The 17,652-nt window shown below is 41.6% G+C and overlaps 1 pseudogene; it reads right to left on the reverse strand.

Annotated features, from left to right (window-relative positions):
- Positions 1 to 867: 867 nt before the first annotated feature.
- LOC133091427 (HAUS augmin-like complex subunit 6) lies at positions 868 to 3,687 on the reverse strand (annotated as a pseudogene).
- Positions 3,688 to 17,652: the final 13,965 nt, after the last annotated feature.

Genomic DNA, 17,652 nt, shown 5'->3' on the forward strand with positions numbered 1-17,652 from the left:
CTCCAAAAAAAACCAGACTAATTTTTTAATTTACATTTTTTCTGTTAAAATTAAAAACTAGAGTTAAATTCTCAAAGTCTAAATCAGACTAAATATAAAACTGCTATACAACCCACTGAATGGATTTATCGTTAGTGTCCCTCACAAGTATCTAGTCATCTTCCACCTTTTTTCCTTTTTTCTAAATTCATTCTGCTCCAGTCTTCACTATCATCACATGCACTTTATTCCATCAAATATCATTTTTCAGGATCAACCTACCTGAATAATCATTAAGCCTCTTTAGAGCTTTCCCAAACTTAAACTTTGTCATTTTGATTATACACCCCAAAGCATTACTTTCCTCACTTTTTTTGTTTAGTACCAGAATGTTCTAAAAAGAAACAATAAAAGTTGTTTATTTCCCTAAAAAGAAAGATCAGTATATCCAATGGCTATTAAGTTAACCACTTAATAAAACACATCAAAAACTACTCATCCTTATGTTAATTAACTGAAATTAGAACATAATGAATTAGTTAACCTAATACTTTGCCATTTACTTCATGCTTACAAGATTATGCAAGAAACCAAAATGGCTTCTCCTAACTTGTTTGTTTTGCAAATACTTCACATTTCAACCCCATATCCATACAGAGAGAGAAAATCCAAACATACTCTCCTTACCTAAAATCGGCAGAGAAGGCTAAAAAGCATTATTTAGGACTTTTTTAGACCTTGAAAAACAGTTACACTTCCATTGTGTATTTAAATTACAAATCAGTTTTTATCCTGTGACATTGCTTCAACTTAAGTTCATCATAGTTAAATTGACTGGACTACTGCTTCATCTTTCAAGTCAGATGGAGATTCTTTTGCATCAGGCTCTTATTCAAGATTTCTTCTTCTGCAAAACTGACTTAAATTAGGTAGAAATTCTCCAAGACTACATGGTATTGTGGTCCTCAATCTTTGTTCCACTGGAGAAAACTTAATTCGTGGTGAAAGAGACCGTTTTCTTTCACCAAGGGACATGTGTGAAGATGGTTTTGTATAGTCAATGTGCAAATCATGAGTGCCCAAAAAGTTAAGCATTATCATCAATTTGCATGTACTGGGAAGTAAGGCTCAATTCAGGTTTGTCTTTCAAGTGTTTCAGGATTAGAGAGGCAAATTTCTTCCCTTTGCTTGGACGAAGATTTCTTCAGAGCCTCACATCCACTGCAAGTAGCCTGTAAATTAAAGTCTGATTCTGGAGTAGTCTGTCTTCCTTCCACAACACCTTCTGGGAAAATGCCACTGTGCATAGGACTATTTGCTTCCAGTTTAAAATTGGTGTCTGTACTACTGGAGCTATTAAGACTTAAGTGACCGACTTCTTCTGGAAGAGTTTCATGTAATATGCCAAAATCACTATCTTTAGAACTGGAACTAATTCCACTTGATACCTGAAAAGAGTTCCGTAACATACTTTTATGCATGGAAAGATCTCTGTAAAAAGCTTTCGAGTGGTCTGATATTTTAATACACTATTCTTCACTGCTACCTATCACATCTCTCCTATTGCCTATAGCAGGGGACAATGTCTCTATGTGGCTAGTTTCTAAAAGCTTGTTCTGTAAAGCTGTACATTCCAAATCTTGCTTACAAATTATGTCCTTATTTAACAAATCTGACAGATGTTGTGTTGTTGGTTCACCTATGTAACTGGCCACCACAGGTTTCTGAATCACACACTTGAGGCAATCTGAAACAACTTTCTCTTCAGGCAAACGAGAATGGCTAGAATCGGACACAGTGGTTGCTGAGAAAAAACTGGCCATGTTGAACTCTTTTTGATTATGCACCACAGGTGAGGATTCTGGCAATACTTCTCTATGTTCAGTAACCATTTGAATTGGTTCTGTACTTCTGTTATCTATTTTAACAGCTTTTCTCCATGAGCTCCTAATATCACTTATCAAGCTTTCTGGAGTTCAGGGAACTTGATTCCTTGTTAAGAACGGGTTAGAAACTAGAAAGTCAATTAGTTCCTCTAACATTACTTCTTTTCCTTTAGAAGGTTGTGGTGAATCAGATAAAACTGCCCTTGCAACCTCTTCTACCAGATGATCTTGATCTTTTTGGAATGGATCACTTTTTTAGCTGGCAGAGACCCTCCAAATGCACTACTCTTTGCAATATTTGATGATGAAGAGTCTTCAAATTCTGGTGTTTTCTTAGAAACTGTTTCATTTTTCTCTCTAGGAGATGTCAACTTCCTGTCATTTTCAAGTAGTGTAACACTGTTTCTATCTGATGGTGAAATGAGCTGCCACAGGAAAGAAGCAGGGCCCTTGGCTAGATCACATTTAGTTTCCAATATATCACTTGCCCTTCTTGCAATCATTTTCCTGGATATGTTGCTTAGGTGTATCTGGAAGTGAAGTAGGGTACTGCAAAAGAATACTCTTCGCGTATGCTTCTTCTGAAGCAGGATCAAATGAAAGGGGAGAAATAGGTGGTAAAAGATCCACAGCTGGAGTCCAACCTTTAATTAGACTGAAAGGAGACAGGCCGAGAAATTCTTTCCAAATTTTATGCCATTCTTCTTGTTTTTCAACAATAGAATGTCTTACAGTTGTGAGATCTTCTTTTATTTTATACCTCATATGCTTCAGATCTGACAATCTTTCTCTCTGAAATTTGGTCTCTTTTTCAAGGAAGTGAAGGTCTTTTGTCAGTCTTGCTTGGTCAGCCTGACAATGTTCATATTTCATTACTTTCAAGACTTCATTTAGTAACTGAATAACTGTTAAGAGATTCAATTTTCCAGCCTCATAAACATTTCCTATGTGCAACTGACACATTTGTTTCTCAATTTTGTCAGGTAAGAGCCTTGGAATATTGATAGCAACATTAGTTCCATCTAAAGTATATTGGTTAACAAGACTAAGGACTGAACTAACAACTTCTCCCTCTTTTTCCAAAAACATGAATGTTTCATTCACTGAAGCCCACAAAGACCGAACCTTTTGAATTTTCTCTTGTATATTACTTTGGTCATCATAGGGTTCCATTTTTTTAATTTGGTTTTGCTGTCCTATACATTCTGATCTCAAATTTCGTGCTTGTTTAACTGACAATTGTGCATTTTCCTGGTATTTTCAGGTAACACAATCTTCTCTTTACAAAATTTGTAAAAATCTGTTACATGCTACATGGCATCTGGCAATGCACCTGTGCAAATCTTGTGGCTTTACATTAAATGTCTCTAAAATGTACAGAAGAATTTTTAGAATGGGTTTTTATATATTTTATTGCAACAAATCTTGCAAAGTGATACATCAGATGAATAAACTTAGGACCACCAGGAGAAAGAAATAGTGAACCCACAACTTGAGGAAAGCTACTTCCACATTCAGCAGAAATCTTCTTTAACCATTCACAGCAATGTTTTCGGAATTCAGTATCACTCTTTTGGTCAAATGGAGGCCAACAAAGTTTGAAAACTTCTTTACTGAGAGACTGGTCAAGCGTTTGAAACAAAAAATAAGAAACTATTTGAAAGGCCTCACGGTTCAGCTTGTCAAACATGTTCACTCTGAGGTGCGTGTGCGACACCATCTTTCCACAGGCTACGGTCGCCAAGCCCAGCTCGAAGCCGAGCACCTGCAGATACATCCAGAGATGCTCCTTCTCGAAAGTAGTGACCCAGGCCGAGCTCATCTTCGCGGTAGGCAGGGCCCGACAAAGGAAGAAATCGCAGGCTCCAGCGACCGAGAGGGCCCCTCAGGCTTTTTCCCTACGGGCAGCCTGGCGTGACTGCGACCCCTCCATTGCCACTGCCTGATCCTCTCTCGCCTGGAACCATTTCCCCTCAAATGGCCTCAAATGCCTCAAGTCGCCTGAGACTCTAAAGTCGCAGGGAAATAGAGCCTCTCAGGGTAGTACGGAACAGCGGCCAAAGGGAAGTCCTGAAGGATTCTTTATAAGCTGGTAGCAGTATTAGCCCCCAGGAAAAGGAACTGGGGGGCTAGAGGGGAAAAGCTGACTGAAGACTTACTTTTTACAATTTACCCTTTTGATCTTTTTAAAGATTATAATATGTTCCTGTATTATACAATGACTAAATGATTAAAATAAAATATATTTCCTACTGATTATTATAAATACACACACTTTTGATTCAGTGATTTTATTTGTGGGAATTTACCCAACAAAGAAACCTAAATGTGTACAAGATGACATGGGTAGGTGATTATTCATTAAAACATTGCTTGTAATACCAAAACCTGGCAACAATACCCATAACCATTAATAGGGCAACAGTGAAATAAATGAACATATTATATGAATATAAGTAATCTCAATAAATATCAATGAATTAAATGAATTTAACCCTAATTTCCAACAAACATATGACAAGAAGCTCAATGACAGTCTAATTGGGGAAACATAAAGTAAAATACCAATGAAAGATATTTCCATATCCATTAGATTAACAAAGTATGATAATATCATGTGTTGGTTATGATGCAGGGAAACCAAAACTCTCAAGCAGTGATTTGCCAATCTTTTGTCAGAATCTAAATATCCACACGTTTTCAACCCATGGGGTCTTCAACATGGGCTGTCAAAAAGGCCCACTCATCCTCCCATATACCCCCCAAAAAACATCTCATGTTCACTCTTCCAAGAAACCCCCCTGGTGGGTACAAGGTGCCTTCCTCACTGGTGGGTACAAGGTGCCTTCCTCACTGGTGGGTACAAGGTGCCCTCCTCACTGTTTGCCCCCGACGTCCACATTTACAGCCCAGAATCCTGATCCCTGTTGCCCTGTTTGCTTTCTTGATCCTCTGGTGTGGGATTTTTTAGTTTCTCTCATCTTTTTCATTAGTGGAATCTACGGCATTATATCCACCAAGGTTTTTGTTTTTATCTGTCCACCTTCAACGCTTGCTGTCCTGTGCCTTTGATTCTGCACTTCATGCTTATTGCTTACTGTTATCCTTGCTATATTATAGCAGCATGATAGTAGAGTGGGCAGACAACATGTTTTTTGGGAGATGGAGTGAGAAAGAGAAAAAAAGCAAAGAGCTAACATTTACTGAGCATTAACTAAATGCCCACAACTCTATAAAATTTATTTTTTTATTAGTAAAAAAATCTTTGAAAGGAAGGCAATATTATTTTCCCCATTTTACTCATGAGGAAACAGGTCTCGTTTTTTCTTTTTCTTAACATTGTGTGTGTGTGTTTGTTTTTTACTTGTGTGTGCGGAGACCAAGGAGGGTTCTGAGCAAAGACAACACTTCTCAGCACTACCAGTGAAGCACTTCTGCGGTTAGATATGATCTCCATAACCTGACCCCCATGCCTACCCCTCTCGCCTCCATGACCTTTCCTCTTACTGCTCTCCCCATCCTAGACTCATCCAGCAGCCCTGGCCATCTTGGTTTCCTCACACACTCCAGACATGCAGACATTCCCAGGACCTTTGCACTTGCTGCTTCCTCTGCTTGGAATACCATTCCCCCTAGTGACTCACGCCCTCACCTCTTTCAGGTCTTTGCTCAAACCTCTCCTCAATGATAACCACTCAACTTGAAACTGTAACTCCCTGTCACAGCCCTCCCTACCGCTCTTGCCTTTTTATTTTTCTTCACTGCACTTCACTTACCACCATCTGATCAGCTAAATATTTTATTTATTTGTGCACTCTCTGTCTTCCCCACCAGAATGTAAATTCCATAGGACAGGACTTTTATCTGATTGGTCACTTCCTATGTCTAGACCATTTCCTGGCACATAACAAATGTTCAATTAATATCTACCAAATGGGGCTTCCCTGGTGGCGCAGTGGTTGAGAATCTGCCTGCCAATGCAGGGGACACGGGTTCGAGCCCTGGTCTGGGAAGATCCCACATGCCACGGAGCAACTAGGCTCGTGAGCCACAACTACTGAGCCTGCGCGTCTGGAGCCTGTGCTCCGCAACAAGAGAGGCCGCGACAGTGAGAGGCCCGCGCTCCGCGATGAAGAGTGGCCCCCGCTTGTCGCAACTAGAGAAAGCCCTCGCACAGGAACGAAGACCCAACACAGCCAAAAATAAATAATAAATAAATAAATTAATTAAAAAAAAATATCTACCAAATGAAATGAAATAAATGAATAAAGTTTAGGAAAATTTGAGTTTGGCAAAGTTATTCCGATTTCTTAGCTGCAGGAGAAAGTACCTCTAGTATTCCCATGAGCATTTTCAAACACCAAGAATAGAATGCATGCATAATTTCCCAAACTTATGTGGACATACAGACCTCTTTTCATGGAGCAGGTCGTAGGGACTTGTGCTTAAATGGAGATAGGTTTGGAAGAGCAGGTTTTGATGAGAAGGGAAAGGGGGAGGACACTAGAATGCAATGTATCTGAAGTGAAGTGAGAGAAAGCAATTCATTCATTCACTTGTTTGTTCAGAAAATATCTATCAAGTGCACCTGATGGGGCTTGAGCCCTTCCAGGCAAAGGGGACAAGGCAGAGATCAAAAGCCGCTGGGGTCCCAGCTTTCACAGAGCTCATGTCCTCTTCTGACCTCTCTGACTTTGCTGACTGCTTTTAATCCTATAAAACACAGAGAAAAATGTTCCAAGCCTATGTTGCTCTCCTTTTAAGACTTTTCTTTCTGAAACAAATACAAATACCATATGATAGCACTTATATGTGGAATCTAAAATATGACACAAATGAACCTATCTGCGAAGCAGAAACAGAATCACGGACATAGAGAACAGACTTGTGCTTGCCAAGGGGGAGGGGGTTGGAGGAGGGATGGAGTGGGAGGTTGGGGTTAGCAGATATAAGCTTTTATATATAGAATGCATAGACAACAAGGTCCTACTGTATAGCACAGAGAACCACATTCAGTATCCTATGATAAACCACAATGCAAAAGAATATTAAAAAAGAATGTATATATATGTATAACAGAATCACTTTGCTGTACAGCAGATATTAACACAACATTGTAAATCAACTATACTCAATAAAAAAAATTTTTAAAGACTTTTCTTTCTGATTACAATATATAGAAGTATAATTAATCCTTGGGTGAAGATGCCACACGCGTATTTGTAAAGCAACACAAGCTATGGATTTCCTAGCTCCTCTGATTTCATCCCTTCAAGGTCTGCACCATAATCAATAACCCACCATCTAGAAGGTATGACTGAGGAATCCCAGAGGACCACCATCAATGGAATTGTACTCTTTCATCATATCTTCCTTTGCAGCAAGGGAGATGATCATAAAGCAGAAGAAAAGGGGCTGGCTAGAATACTAATTGGCAAGAGGTTGCTTTATCATCTCCAGTAGCCAATAAATATAAATAAATAAAGAATTTTATCCTTAAAAAAGGTCTTGTCTTCCTGATAAACAGAACAGCGCAACAGCTTATTGTTCAGTGAGTTACTGTGCCTAAAATTTCACTCTGAAAATTACTTGTCATGGCAACAGGCAAGCATCACCCCTGAAGCCAGCAGCCTGAAGCAGATAGATTGTTTCAATTATCTAATTTGCACAATGAATGAACCCTGCTTATAGGAAATCCATAGGTGGTTGGCAGTGGCAAATGGCGGCTGTGACATGTTGGGAGGCAGTAGATTTATATTCTCTCTCAAAATACAGAGCAGGATGGTAATTTTCTGTGAATATTCACAGAAGTAAAAGGAGGAAGAGCAGGAAGAAGGGAAGAACTCATTATAACTTCCCCTTTTGTCTTAGCTCCTGGGATATACCTTTTCTTTCCAAATTGCCCTTCCTCTGTGTGTGTGTCTAGTTCAGAAAATGCTCCATGTAGGCATGGACGCTTTTGTGGTCTATTATCTAACTGCCCCGCTCTCTTCCCACTGTGCCTCTTAGAGTGCTTTGGAGGTGTTAGATATATGGCCAGAAAATGTCCCTAAGAACTCCTTGGCTTCAAGGGAAAGTGCTATTTCACAAAGGAAATTTCTGCCCCACCCGGATAGTTGTCCTCGGTTTTGATTAAACCAGGAGGGAGGCTGCCTTGTGATGGGTGCATTCTCATCCTCCAACTCAGCCCTCAGGAATGTGTTACTCACCAATATGGTCCTTCTTTGCTCCTTCCCACCCTTCCCGTCCGAAACAGGGCTGATATAGCTCTACATTTACCTCCCTTTCTCATTTCCCCTATTCTCACCAACCTCTACATATTCTGTTTGTGGCTTTTTTAGGGAAGACAGTTTAAACCAAGACGTCTACCAAGAAACTTGGCTTTCCCAAAGCAATGAATCTTCATGGTGGAATTTAGGCACCAAGAGAATTTTTGTGTTGCACTGATATTGGATTTATTTGTTTCTTTTTGTAGCCAGTGAGGGTAAGGCACAAAGCCTTCAGTCACACTGTGTACAGTCAACCTTTCCAATCAAACCCGGTTCTTAGGAGGACTCTCCGACCTGAAGAAAACTGCCACCCATTCATCCTATACTTTCACTTAGATTCTCAATACTTGCAGAGATTGACTACGTTTTAAGAATTCCCATTCCCGGCACTGATTTTTCCCTCCGAATAATCACATTTCCTTTTTCCACGCAAATTTTTTTTTTCTTGGTTGCGTTGGGTCTTCGTTGCTGCACGAGGGCTTCCTCTAGTTGCGGCGAGCGGGGGCTACTCTTCATTGTAGTGCACGGGCTTCTCGTTGCAGTGGCTTCTCTTTTTGCAGAGCATGGGCTCTAGGCGTGCGGGCTTCAGTAGTTGCAGCACACGAGCTCAGTAGCTGCAGCACGCGGGCCCTAGAGCGCAGGCTCAGTAGTTGTAGCACATGGGCTTAGTTGCTCCACAGCATGTGGGATCTTCTCAGACCAGGGATTGAACCCGTGTCCCTTGCATCGGCAGGTGGATTCTTAACCACTGCACCTCCAGGGAAGTCCCTCCATGCAAATTTTTTAAAAAAGAAGAATTTAGTTTCATTGTAATATTTTTGGGGGTGGTGCTGACATTGATTGAGTTGGTTTGTTTTCAAAGGAATGCTTGCTAAATCCCAAAAATGAACAGGGACTTGGGCATTCAGTTATGCATCAGTTCAATATACTTGTTGGGCAAAGGTCAGTTTACAAGGCTAAATTCAGAAATTATTTTCTTTTTAATTCACTGGAAGAACACATAGGAAAAAGGTTTTCCAAAGTCCATAGGCTGGTGTACACTATACGCATCTCCAGAAAATCTAGAGCCATATTTTCACCCTAAAGGCTCTGGTGACAGATAAGAGAAGCTGTAATCATCAATGTTTTAAGTTCTGGCCTTGTGAGAATTTCTGATCTGTCTCCTCTTTTCAATCTTTGTTCAAGGAACATCTGTCTTCAGTTCAATAGTTTAAACTCTAATGACCAAGTCAGTAAATGTTTATTTTGTAAATTGGCACAGGGAAAGACAGAAGCAGCCTCAACCTTTCATTAATATTTTGTTTACTGTGATAGAAAATGCTATCAGATAAATTAGAGCCAGGAAGCTTTTTTCTAACAGGCACATAACATTTATTAATGAGAGGTTGAGGATCGTTTCGTTTAAAAAAATGAAAAGGGTATTGAAGTAGCATTCTTGAATGTTCTGTGTCATTGCCCTTTATCTCATGATGAGTTAAGATAATGATGAATCTTTGCAACAAAATCGGTATACTTGGTGTTGTCGGTATTAAACATACTGTGGTATTTGCAAGATACTTCAGGAATAAATGGAGTCAGGCTCTTGTAGAGGGTCAGATTCAAGTGAGAAGTGTGGAGAGTCAAGGGTAAGACAATTTAAATTTTCACAAAATTTGGCAAGAGAACTCTATGTAAAAAGGATTTCTTTGACTCCTCGCAGGAGTAGGTGTAAGAGGGATGTTAGATGCATGCATAATTGGCATACGCATCACACTTCTATCTATACTTTTATTCCCAAAGTGTATCATTTACATTCTTAAGTTTTATGACTGGGGAATCCCAAAAGCCTGACTCCCTATAAATTGCAGCAACCATTATATTTTCAATGCAGATTAATTTATAAATATTTCTACTTGGATTTCCTCTTCATATAAGCCCAGACAAGAAGTTGAGTGAGGCTTGGGCTGACTTTCACGGTGCTATAGAGTTACAAGTCTTCCTCAGAGGGGTCTATCAAGATGCTACAGCTTGGGCTTCCCTGGTGACACAGCGGTTGAGAATCCACCTGCCAATGCAGGGGACACGGGTTTGAGCCCTGGTCCGGGAAGATCTCACATGCCGCGGAGCAACTAAGCCCGTGTGCCACAACTACTGAGCCTGCGCTCTAGAGCCCGCGAGCCACAACTACTGAGCCTGCGCTCTAGAGCCCACGAGCCACAACTACTGAGCCCATGTGCCCTAGAGCCCGCGCACCACAACAAGAGAGGCCACTGCAATGAGAAGCCCCAGCACCACAATGAAGAGTAGCTCCCCCTCACTGCAACTAGAGAAAGCCCGCGCGCAGCAGCGAAGACCAAACGCAGTCAAAAATAAGTAAATAAATAAATAAATTTTTTAAAAGAAAAAAAAGATGCTACAGCTTTAAAAATATAAGGATTTTGAAGGGTTCCATTTAAACAGGCTTTGAGCAAGGGCTCAAAACACTGCCAGAAGGGTGGGAACAACCAGGAATCAGATTCTGAGCAAGTGGTATGAGGTCACGTTCCAAGGATTTGGCTTGGATCTGCAGTTGAAGAAAGTGTTAAACACGCTGCTGCAAGAACTGAAGACCTTGGCTTCTAAGAATAAAGAAACCAATCTCTCACGCTTCATGAAAAAGTTCCTGGATGAACAGACCAGGGACATAAGCCATCTGGAATACCAGCTTAACTACCAGAAGGACTTAGAAAAGGCGGCCAAGAGTGAAGGGACAGCCTGAAAAGGCTGCTGAAGCATCTGAAACAGCAGGTAAAGAGGGAACATCTGAAGGCAACACAGCAAGTCTTCCCACCCAGCAGGTCCCAAAGTCAGCTACTTAAGAATCTTGATCTTCTCCATTTGACAGTAGTGTGCTTTCCTTTTCCCCTAGCAAATAAATCTGTTTTGCATTACAAAAAAAAAGAAAAAACAGGGCTGGTACAGGCAGCATGCCTACCAAGGCCAACACGGTGAAGCCAATCAATTACAAGGACCAGGCAAGGCTGTGCCCACTGATGTGAGGCCTGAAACCAGGCATCCTATACAGTGGTTTTAAAAACGAGAGTAAGTCAACTTGACAGATGGCACAAGAAGCCAGCTTTTTATTCATTCTCTAAATATTTAGAGTACCTCTTATGTGTCAGGTACTCTGTTAGGTGCTAAGGATATACTGGTGGATAAAACAGACTTGCTCCCTACTTAACTGAGTTTATAAATCAGTGGGAAGGAAGATATATATTTTTAAAATTATGACATATATAAAATACACACCAACAAACAGCCGTAGTCTTAAGCGCTATGAAAGGAAAATACAAGAAAAACTATGAGTATATTGTTTTTCATTGATATATAGTTGACATACAATATTATGTGAGTTTCAGGTGTACTAAATAGTGATTTGACATTTGCATATGTTATGAAATGATCACCACGATAAGTCTAGTAAACATGTCTCCAAAGTTATTACTGCATTATTGACCATATGCCTTCTGCTGTATATTACATCCCCATGACTTATTTATTCTATTACTGAAGGTTTGTATCTTTTGATCCCTTCCACCTATTTCACCCACCCCCATCCCCTGCCCTTCTGGCAACCACCTGTTTGTTCCATCTATGAGTCTGTTTTCATGGTTTTTGTTTATTTTTTTTCCTAGATTCCACACATATGTGGGATCTATAGTATTTGTCTTTCTCTCTCTAACTTATTTCATTTAGCTAATACCCTCCCGATCCACCCATGTTGTTGCAAATGGCAAGATTTCATTGTTTATGGCTGAATAATATTCCATTGTATATATACACCACATCTACTTAATCCATTACTCTATCAACGGACACTTAGGTTGCTTCCATATCTTGGCTACTGTAACTAATGCTGCAATGAATATTGAGGTGCATATATCTTTTGGAATTAGTGCTTTTGTTTTTTTCAGGCAAATACTCATAAGTGAAATTGCTGGACCATATGGTAGTTCTTTTCTTAATTTTCTGAGAAACCTTCATACTATGGGTGTGCTGGCAGGCATCACTGGTCCCTGGCCTGGTTGGCTGCCAGGCCCTGCCTCATGTGATGGCTGCAGGCCTGTTGTAAGGCAGGGTTAGGCTTCCCACATGGTTGGCTGTATGGCCTGGGGAGGTGTGGTGGCTGCCGCCTGCCTACTGGCAGATAAGCCCAGATCCCCTCACAGCTGGGTGCATGGCCCAGGGAGCACATCGCTGGTGCTGACCCACTGGTGAGAAGGTAAGCTCCTGGCACTAACAGGCTAGAGGGTGGATTCCAAAATGGGGCTTGCCATCGTGGTAGAACGAGCTTCCAAAAATGGCTGCTGCTAATGTCTCCATCCCCAGCTGCCACCTGCCTCTTCAGGAGGTTCACTAAGTTCAAAAAGTGGGTCTGATCTAGGCTCCTTTGACACTACTGCCTCTCTGCTGGGATTTGGAGCACATGAGATTTTCACACACCCTTTCAGAGCGGAGTGTCTGTTCCCTAAGCCCTGCTGGTTTTCGAAGCCAGACGTCCTGGGGCCTCGTCTTCCTTGTCAGGACCCGGGGGCTCGGGGAGCCTGATGTGGGGCTCGGACCCCTCGCCTCTTGGGGAGGACCTCTATGGCTGTGATTATGCTCCCATTTGTGGGTCACCTCCCCCAGGTGTGTGGGCCCCGACTAGACTGCGTCTTTGCCCCTCCGACTTATCTTCTTGTGCTTCCTTCTTCATATCCTTAGTTGTGCGAATTATTTTCTGCTAGTCTTCAGGTTATTCTCATAGGTAGTTGCTCTGTAAGTAGCTGTAATGTTGACATGCCTGTGGGAGGGGAAGGGTTTGGGGCCTTCCTACTCAGCCACCTTGGCCACCTTCCCTATGAGTGCCTAGTTTTATTTTAGAATCAGGGAAGACCTTCTGAGGAACTAACTTTAACATGAGACTTGATGGATTAGTAGAGGCGAGACAAAGAGAGGGAGGAAGAGAGGGCAGAGGTAAGAAGGCGTGAGCAGGGCTGTGAAGGGGTAAGGGGCTTGATGGAGGTCCAGCACAGCCAGGGCACAGTAAGGAGGGGAGAGCAATGAACATGAGACCAGGGACCTGCTAGACATGTTGGCTGGGGTAGGATTTTGGAATTATGTTAAGTGGAATTGAAAACCAATGAAAGGTTTCAACCAGGGGAGCACATTGTTTAGGTTGGCTTTTGTTTAAGAAACTCACCTTGGCTTCCTAAATTGGAGCAGGTTGAGAGTGGAAGCAAAAAGAATAGTTAGGAGGTTTCTGCAATGGTCAGACGAGAGCTGGCAGTGGCATGGACTGGGGAAGGGCAGTGGGGACAGAGAGAAATTAGAGGGAGTTCTTTTTTCACCTGCCCTCTGCTGTGGCAGATAGATGAAGCCCACCCAACTCCCACTTTCAGTCCCCACTTGTGTGCCTATTCCAACTGCTGTCACCCAGTTCCACCTAATATGGGTCCATCAATATCAGAGAAGAAAACTCAAGACCACCCTAGCAGTTACCTGGATTGGTTAGTAATCCTCAGAAAGGAAAGGTTTTCATAACCAAGATTCACTTGAAAACTCTATTCTGTTAAGTTAAAAGACCGCTTCTGGTGAGCAAAGCAAAAGCATCACATGCTGCTAATTATTTTGCATTCATTTTGGCAGAAAATGTCTGAAATGCTAGCACCAAACACACTGGAACTGACCTAACCACAGGAAAAGCAACATTGCTTAGTTGAAAATCTGCAAGAAACTCGATATTTATTATTAATGTCACCATGGGCACTGAAGGCTTTGATGTGGATACTGGAGATAACCTGCCTGCTTTCAACCAGGCACAACAATCTCACAGTCTCTTTTCCCCTGCCCAAGAGCATTTAATTCAAGGGGAAAGAAGCTTTTTCAGCAGTTTGCCCTCCAGACCAGTTTTAAGTACAGAAATCAAATCATTTCAAAGGGGATGTGGGATGTGCTCTCAGCACAATTTGGAAAACCACAAGGTTTAGTAGAAACAGGGCCTGAAAAGGAAATGAGGGCTTCTAAACAGGATGGCCAGGCACAACCTGTGTCATTTAACTATGAAACCCACGTTTATTGTCCAACTCTGAAGTTCCCAATTCTTTAACTTCCCTTACCTCCAGGTGCCCCAAAGGGCAGAAAACATTTAGGACCTTGACTCCTGTCCCCAGTTCTTGGCCAGATACAGAATTATGTATACTTACATCACCTTAAGTATCTCAGCTGAGAGCCTCCCAAAGGCTCATTGGTAAAGCAGGGTAGGGGTGGGAAGGAAGGTAGGCAGGGCAGTGCAGTCCCAATTTTGTAGATGAGACTACAGAGCCCACAACTGGGACAACAGGGACACAGCCCCCTTCTCTTCCTGCCAGCATTTCATGCCAAAAACTTCATTTAATAAGCTCCCATGTCATTTGCTAAGTCTTCCTTCTGCCACAGGGAATATTTATTCCTATAAAATAGAGATAAGAGGCGCTCCCTTTATCAATTCCCTGCATTGGTGGCATAACATTCATTCATTCATTATTGAATCAGCAAATATTTAAATGCCAGACACTGGGCTCCTTAGACAAGTTACTTAACCTCTCTGAGCATTAGAGGTTGCGTATTTATAACGGGGTTCATAACCTGATGGCGAGGTAATTTTGACAATTAAATGAGATATTTTTAAAACACCAAGCAGTGTCTGGCAATTAGCAGCTGCTCCATTTCTTTTTATTCCTTTCTTTTGCATTGCACCTGCTCCAGTCACTCTTCCAATGGGGTCTTTCTTGTTGCTGAACTTATGCCCACCTCCGAAAAACACTCAACTACACAGCCCTTGGAGTTGCCAGAGGAGGTTTTATAGTGAATATTCTAGAGCCAACTCTGTGCTCATAGCAAAATAAATAGGAAGCCCTTGCAGTTCTGAGTAGTCAAGGTCATGGAACTGGATTGGTCTAGTAACACATCTCCATGATGGGATGCATTTATTTCCCTTCTCTCTGCTGATGCCATGATGATTTCTAACATACGGACTTTGGGAGGTCGGGTGAATCTTGTTCTCACCCTGTGGGCCCCACTATTAGGCATTTTCTGTGCTCTTAGAGGGAAGAGCTCCTTTGGCTGATCTCTGGATTTCCTATTAAGGCACAGAGCTCTGCTCTGCTGCAGCAGAGGCTCTGAAAAGTCTCAGGAGCATCTTTTTATTTGAAAAGGTACCACAAAATATCAAGCAAGGCCGACCACACAGCAATTGAGCAAAATAAAATATTCATCAGAGGACATTACTGAGAAGGAAACAGCATAATTAATTTCATGAAAACTCCATTGTAATAGAGGAACAAAACTGATCATGCAATAGTCTTACAACTCTGGAGCCTCAAAGGCAACATAAAATAACTGAGGAAAAAAATGAAAATAAAACAAATCTCTGGCATACATGGAGAGAATGCATGACTGGAAGGTGATTGAAAAATAATAAATAACAAGGTTCAAGTAATGCAAATGCTGGCTGGAGTTCTCTCATTTACTTAGGAAGACAAAACTTACATTTTGCTAATGTTAATGCTAATAGTCATAACTTGTTTGAATATATTTGAGGAGAACATTAGTGAAGTAGGAAGACAGGAAACATAAGAGCAAAAGGCTGGAAAAATAAGAATGAGGTAGTTTTGCTAGCTTCAGCTGCAAAATTTTGCAGACTCCATAGCCTTCATTTTCCCAAACAGAGTATGTAGTAAGTCCATTCTAAAAAATTCTGTCTCGCTGCAGGGATCATTAAGAAAATTCACATCCTATAAGGGCCTGCATTCCAGGGAGTGGTGCCTGGAAAGGAGTGGCTCAAACTAAAGGAGTAGCCACCCTTTACAGAGCACCTATTCGCCACTAAGCTCTACTCCAGGTACTTGATATATACCTCCTCCTTTGAGCCACCTGTGTGAATGAATTGGAGAAGCAGCAATGTAAGCAGGCAGGAGAAAATGCCAAAGTATCAGGAAACTCGGGCTCTAATCCTACCCCTGTGAAAAACTGCTGCCTGGCTTTAGGCAAGCCATGCAATCCATCTGTGCCTCAGTTACCCCCATCTACTAAATGGGGGTAATCATCCTTTCTGTGCCCACCTCAGCTGATTTGTAAGAAGATCAGATAGGATAGTAAGAGTGCAAAGCAAGTGTAACACAAATGTCAAGAGTTTTCTTTATTGTTTTGTTTTATTTTGCTTTTGGAACCCTTTGAACTTAGTATACTGATCAAAGGAGTAAAAGAATAATCTAAACCTATCATGTGATGCCTCAGCCTACTGCTACAGGTTTTTGCAGGGGCTGGGAGATTACATTTCTTCTGCTTTGATGATGGATGTGACCTTGCAGAGCTCCTTATTATTCATGCGTTGCTCTAATTATGATATTCCTGAAATGAAGGGGAAGTTAAGCAAGTGGCTTTGTTATTCCACCCCCCCCCCACCCCCGAGGAATCTTGGAGTCTCTCCAGATGTTTAAAGCGATTGGACTTGTGGGATAAACCTCTCATTTATTTCTCAAACTCCAGCAATATCCAAGTACTCTCACATCTATAGATTTCTGAAATTGACAGTAGCCACACTACCTTACTTCTGCATTTGTCCTCTTCAATAACGCCCATGTCCACTTTCCCCTCTCATTTCAAGCATTCCGTAGAAGTAAATCCATGTGACTCCCCACACGTATTAGTCAATGAGAGGTGGAAGGGGAGGCCTTAAATAATCTGACATCACGGTTTGGGTAATTCAGACTGGATGACATAAATGACATTGTTTCCACCTTTTCATAGAATCTGAGCATTCTGCATTCCTAATGGACCTCACTAATTACCCAATTTGACATCCTGTATGTGTAGATAGAGAAAATTTGGTCCCAGGAGGCTCAAAACTTGGACCTGGAAAGTGTATCATTTGTCTCTGCTTTATTGTCTTTTCACAGTCAGGAGTCCTCAGGACTTCCCTGGCGGTCCAGTGGTTAAGACTCCGCACTTCCACTGCAGGGGGCGCAGGTTCGATCCCTGGTCGGAGAACTAAGATCCAGCATGCCGCTCAGTGTGGCAAAAAAAAAAAAAATCAGGAGTCCTCCACCTGGGTGACAAAGAACATGGCAAGGGAAGGGCTTGACTATGGGCTGTTGGGAGAAGTGGTGGAAGACCCAGAAAAACCTAATGTTAGAAATCCAGAGACAGGGACACACACCAGGTATAAAGGATGCTTTTCATGCTCCCCAAACAGACTCTATGAGAAACAGAAAATGAAATGTATATGACCTTAATAATAAATGTATATTATTAAGCTAATATAACCAAAGACACAAGATCTAAGGCATGTGATCTAGAACATAGGGAATCAGAAAGAATTAGGGAAATAAGGGACAGTGTATCAACAGGTGCCAAGAAATTCTAATGTTAAAATGCATAACCGGGATTTCCCTGATGGTCCAGTGGTTAAGACTTCGCCTTCCAATGCAGGGGCTGCAGGCTTGATCCCTGATCAGGGAGCTAAGATTCCACATGCCTTG

Source organism: Eubalaena glacialis, chromosome 1, assembly GCF_028564815.1.
Source record: "Eubalaena glacialis isolate mEubGla1 chromosome 1, mEubGla1.1.hap2.+ XY, whole genome shotgun sequence".
NCBI lineage: Eukaryota > Metazoa > Chordata > Mammalia > Artiodactyla > Balaenidae > Eubalaena > Eubalaena glacialis.